The 6000-nt window shown below is 51.7% G+C and overlaps 1 protein-coding gene across 1 annotated transcript in view; it reads right to left on the bottom strand.

The window, feature by feature from the left end:
- Positions 1–323: 323 nt before the first annotated feature.
- The window catches only part of LOC120370578 (P-selectin-like), a 66141-nt gene continuing 60464 nt past the window's right edge, over positions 324–6000 (bottom strand). The window contains exon 17 of the mRNA XM_039485526.1: positions 324–527. The gene's annotated coding sequence lies outside the window, so the exon portion shown is untranslated. The remainder of the gene's footprint in view (positions 528–6000) is intronic.

The following is a 6000-nucleotide window of genomic DNA, read 5'->3' as shown; positions in this document are numbered from 1 at the left end:
TTCCCCTGTGCCATCATGGCCCCAGCTGGAGCTGGTGCTGGGGCTGTGCTGCCCACCCTTCTGGAGCTAGGGAGGCTGGGGCTGCATTGCCGGGCCTCCTCACGATCCGGGGCTGGGCTGGGGCCATGCTGCCCCGCCTTCCTGCAACTAGTGGGGGGTCTCTGGCGGGCATGGAAGGGGCAGAGCTTCGGGTAGAAGGGGCGGGATTGGGGGGCTAGCCTCCCTGAGCCAGTGCTTCACCCGCCACTCATGCTTGGGAACCTTTACATGTTACAACTGGATTGTGAACCGAAGCCCAGTGTCAGATGAAGAACAAGCCCAGATTTTAGATCAGAACTGGATGTGTGCACCAGAGTTAGTTTAATCCCTGACTGTCAGTGACTGTGAGTTATTGGGCTAGATGATGGCAGAGCTGAGCTGAGGAGTAAGGTTTAAAAACAGCTTCTAAAAGGATTGAGGCATGAGTACCATCTTCAGGTCCTTTTACTTCCAGTGATCTTCTCTCCTGGGGGCATCTTCTGCTTTAGCTATAATGAATATAAATAAGAAATTACCCAAAGGAAAGTATCTTTGAAGAGTTTGATAAAGTTCAGTTTGTTCATTTTTGAGTTATTGACATGGTGGTGGGGTGAATGGGGGATGGGGATGGGGATGGGAGTTATTCTCATTTGTTGAAGAGTTTCCAGATGCCTTTTTAGGACTAGGTTAGGACTTTCTGCTACATTTTGCATGGTGTACCAACTTGTAGAGCTTGTCCATGTATCCAAAACAGCTCCTCTAGCACAGGGGTTCTCATCCTTTTCCATGTCATGACCCCATGTCACAATAGAAAAGCATTCATGGCACTTCTCCCATCTACCCTTAGAGAAACAGGGGTGGCCATGATGCACAAGTTGAGAACCTTTGCACTAGTGCATGTTATTTAGACAGTAAAACAAACACACATTGAACCATGTTGGATTTTCATGTAACAAGCTGTAGAAGAGTGTCTTTGTCTTCCTCTAGTGCAGGCCTGCACAACATGCGGCCCGCGTGGGCTCACTGTGTGGCCCGCGGGGGGAGGTGAGTAGGCAAGTGGCGAGTGAGGGAGGGGGGCTGAGGAGGCGAGCGGGCGGGCAGTGGTGGGAGGCAGGTGAGCTGGTGGCTGGCCCCAGCTCACCACCGCTCCACCTCCACCTCTTCCCCTGAACACTCCCCCCCCGCTTCTCCCCCCACCCCCTCCGCTTCCCACGAAACAGCGGTTCGCGCGGGGAGCCTGGGAGGGCAGAGAAGTGGTGCAGCAGCTTCACGCTGAGGCCCAGCGAGGCGGAGACAGAGCCGAGGTGCACTGGGGTGGGGGGATGCAAGGAGGGCCTCCTGTGCTGCAGCAGGTAACGCCGGGGAGGGGCGCACAGGGGAACTGCTCCCTGCCCCAGCTCACCTCCGCCTCCCTGGGCCTGAGCGCGAAGCCGCCGCTTGCTTCTCAGCCCTCTCAGGCTTCCTGTGCGAACCGCTGATTTGCGGGAAGCGGGGGGGGGGGGCTGCGAGCTCAGCCTGACCTGGTGCTCCAGGCACTGCGCGGCAGCTGCGTTTTGCCCGGTTCCAGCCAAGTGGCACGGCTGTAGCACCGCCAGCCACCTCCAGGCAGCGCGGTAAGGGGGCAGGGCGCTGGGGGGAGGCTTGATCGGGAGGGGGGGTGGATAAAGGTCAGGGTGGTCAGAGGGCGGGAAACGGGGGTTGAATGGGGCAAGGGTCTCGGGGGCCGTCAGGAAGGAGGGGAGGTTGGATGGGGCAGCAGGGGCAGTCAGGGCAGGGGTTCCAGGGGCGGTCAGGGGACAGGGAGAAGGGGTGGTTGGATGGGGCAGGGGTCCCAGGGGCATTAGGAATGAGAGGAGGGGTTGGATGGGGTGGCAGGGGGCAGTCAGGGGACAGGGAAGGGGGTGGATGGGGCAGGGGTCCCGTGGGGGCATCAAGGAACGCGGGGGGTTGGATGGGGCAGGAGTCCCAGGGGTCAGGGGCGGGCCACAGCCCCCTTGTGGGGTGAGGAGGGAACTGGTTGTTAAGATTTTGGCAGCTCATCACTGGCCAGGGAGTGGGAGGCTGAGGAGGCGAGCGGGTGGGCAGTGGCGGGGTGAGTATGTGAGCCAGGGAGGGGGCTGAGAAGGTGAGCGGGGGCAGGTGAGCCGGGGAGTGGGGTCTGAGGAGGCGAGCGGGTGGGCAGTGGCGGGGGGAACAGGTGAGCCGTGGGGGGCTGAGGAGGCGAGCGGGCGGGCAGTGGCGGGGGCGGGAGGCGAGCTACGAGTCGGTGGCTGACCTGTCCTACTGATCTGGGTCTGGCTCCCATCCCCTCTCCAAGGGTTGCAGCTGTCTGGAGGTGCCTGCCTTCCGCGCCTTCCTCAGTCACACCTCATTCATTCAACAGGGCAATTGATTACAAAGTGGGGGGAAGATCTTATTCTACTTCTAGCAAAAAGACATTTTTCTTTTACCTTAATTATACTACCTTAGGGGCTCGCTATAACATATTACCAAGGTTCAATACGGCGGTTTCGGCGGGGCGGCACTGGGGAAGGAGGGTTTGTTTCCGCGGGGTGGGCGGCGCTTGGGGGGAATTGTTTCGGGGGGGCTGGGCGGCACTGGGGTTGGTTGTTTTCGCAGGGTGGGCAGTGCTGAGGGGTTGTGTTTCGGGAGGGGCTGGGCAGCTCTGGGGGGGTGTTTCGGTGGCGCTGGGGGGGGGGCTCAGCCCTCAGCTGTTTTCTTTGGAGTAATATGGCCCTCGCCGCTTTACGAGTTATGCAGGCCTGCTCTAGTGGCTGGTTCACATAGGATGCTATGACCATTTGGCAACTATGTCTGGGTTAATTTACTAATTCCATTTTGCTATGTGCAATATCACATGTAATTATAACAGTCACTGTGAATGAGCTCAGCTCTTTGCTAGCATGGTCCTGGCATTTAGTGAACAGATTGTGTCTGGAAAGGTGTGATGGGGGCATAGCTATGGCATGGCAGCTGTGCTGCTGTTGCGCTACAGTGTAGACACTTGCTACAGTGATGGAATGGGTTTTTCTGTCACTGTGGTTAATCCACCCCCTTGAAAGGTGGTAACTAGGCTGATTGAAGAATTCTTCTATTGACCTACTGGTGTCTACACCAGGGCTTAGATCAACTTAACTTTTATGTGTAGACCAGGCCACAGAAACCTGTGTGGGGAAGGAAGATGCTGGAATTCCCTTCCTGGTTGAACTGCTATTTTCCTCCAGCTGACTACCTGACAGAGACATATTGGCTGCACAAGGGATCCAGACTACTGCCAGAAAAAGAAGACATGCTGGAGGAGTGGGCAGGAGGGGCTTGTCTTCCCACCAGGACTCTGACCAAAACTCCAGAGGACTCAAAGGAGTGGTGAGGACTTGGAAGGAGAGAATTGCATGCAAATGTTTGTTGTTTTGGGTTAGATCTGTAACTCTTGTGCTGTCTAAGAGTAAAGTTTGTGTGTTTATAGAGTTCCTTTGCAAAGACTCTGTGTTCCTTGATTTAATTGTCATGTGGTCCCCAAAGAGCTAAATTATAAACTGTAGTGCCCATGAAGGAAACCAAAGGTTGGGTCCCATACAGTAGACTAGTGACTATCCGGAGTGGAGACTCAGCCAGGGCTGTAACATAAGATAAGCTGCTGTCACCAGCTAACTGGACTCCTCACCATGAGTTGTCACTGGGAATTAAAACCAGCACCTAGGGTGACCAGACAGCAAGTGTGAAAAATCGGGATGGAGTGGGGAGTAATATGAGCCTATATAAGAAAAAGACCCAAAAATGGGGACTGTCCCTATAAAATCGGGACATCTGGTCACTCTACCAGCACCAAAAGCATGAGCTTCTCCCATCTGAGCTAAAGGACTAACTTCTCTAGCTGACAGCTGTCACTGACTCATATTCACAAACATGAACCCCAGCCACAAGAGAAGACAAAAACCCACTTGGCCCGTGTATTCCAGTCACATTATAAATAGAAAAAAATGTGTTTCATTCCAATGTGAGATTTTTTTAAAAGAGGCAGGAGCAGGGCTTTGTATATACCACAGAAATACATATATGCAGTGTTGCAGCTGTGTTGGTCCCAGGATATTAGAGTGACAAGGTGGGTGAGGTAATATCTTTTATTGGACCAACTTCTGTTGGTGAGAGAGACAAGCTTTTGAGCCACACAGAGCTCTTCAGGTCTGGAAAAGGTAGTTGAAACCTCACAACTAAATGCAAGATGGAACAGATAGTTTAGCATAAATAGTTAAAATATGTGCTAAGGGCCCATTAACACCTTCCATTAATCTTTCTCTGGAACACTCCCACACTAATATCAACTTCGTGGACATCACAATCAGCTTCAACAGTGGAACCCTACAGACAACTATATATAAGAAATCCATTAATCACCACTCCTGCCTTCATAGATCCAGTAACCACCCCAAACATACCAAGAAATCTGTTATCTACACCTACACATTCAGATACCACAGAACATGCCCAGAGGAGAAAGACTGGGATATACATCTTAACACATTCAAAACTGACTTCACCAAAAAAGGACACTCCACCACCCAAATACCCCAAGAAAACCTGCATCAATACAGAAATAAAATCCCCTCCAACTGCACATGCCTTGTTGTCACCTACTACCCCACACTGGAACACATATGGGATATCATCAAAAAAATACAAGTCATATTTGATGGGGTCCCCATCCTGAAAGAAACTTTTCCTAAACCCCCACTTCTGGCCTTCAATCAAGGCCCAACCTCTCCAAGTGCATCATCAGAAGCAAGCTCCGCACAGACCAAGAGACACCAACTGAAAATGGCACCAGCCCCTGCCAGAATAACAGATGCAAAACTTGTAGACATAAATCCACTGCTACAATGATCAACAGCCCTCACAACACACCTTTCAAGATCCATGGATCATACTCATGCCTATCACAACAGGTGGTGTACCTCATCCAGTGTACTAAATGCCCCAATAAAAACTATGGAGTGAAACCAGACAATCACTAAGCTCTTGAATGAGTCACATAGGAAAATGAAAAAAGACAAAAATGTCACATCACATGTGGGTGAACGCTTTTCACAAAGCAATCACTATATCTGACCTATCAGTCCTCATCCGCAAAAGAAACCTGCACAACATTTTCAAAAGATGAGCCTGGGACTGGGAACTTAAATTTATAACTCTGCTAGACACTAAGGGCATGGCTACACTTGCTGATGTAGAGCAGTGTGAATTAAACTAGCCTTCGAATACTGCAGCAGGGGAAACACTGCCATGTGTTTACACTGTCAGCTGCAAGTGCACTGGTGTGCCCACATTAGCAGCTCTTGCAACATCACAAAGAGCAGTGCATTGGGTAGCTATCCTAGTGTGCAAGTGGCTGCAACGTGTTTTTCAAATGGGGGAGTGGAGTGTGACAGGGAGTGTGTTGTGTGTAGGTGTTTTGGAGGGCTGAGAGTGTGTCAGCATGCTGTCTTATAAGTTCAGATAGCAGCAGACCCCCTCCCCCAGCCTCTCTCTCACACACACTCACAGCAAGCAGCATTCCACAGTAATGGTTGCTTTGTCCCGGAGCAGATAAGCATGTCGGCTGTCAGAAATGGAGATTTGAAAGGGGATATCCAAGCCGATTTCAAAACAATGAGAAACGTGGCCACTTGACTTCAAGGGATTATCGGACATTTCCAGAGGTGAAGCACAGCGCAGTAATGCAACACCTCATCCACACTGACGCCTGGGCATTTCAGCCGGGGCGCAGCAAGTTTTATGCTTCTTGTGGAGGTGGATTACCAGGACTGCTCCAGCTGCAGAGTTCAGGTGCTCTACATGCCTTGCCAGTGTGGACACATCAGGAGTTAGGGCATCTGGGGCTGTTTTAATGTGCTCTAACTTGCAAGTTTAGCCAACCCCTAAAAATCATGGACTGAACAGAGACACTGGATTTATGGCTCATAACAACAATCTACTACCCACAAA

This window comes from Mauremys reevesii, linkage group 8 (assembly GCF_016161935.1).
Source record: "Mauremys reevesii isolate NIE-2019 linkage group 8, ASM1616193v1, whole genome shotgun sequence".
Classification (NCBI taxonomy): domain Eukaryota; kingdom Metazoa; phylum Chordata; order Testudines; family Geoemydidae; genus Mauremys; species Mauremys reevesii.
Note: the sequence above shows the minus strand (reverse complement) of the source record. Positions and strands in the feature narration are given on the sequence as shown.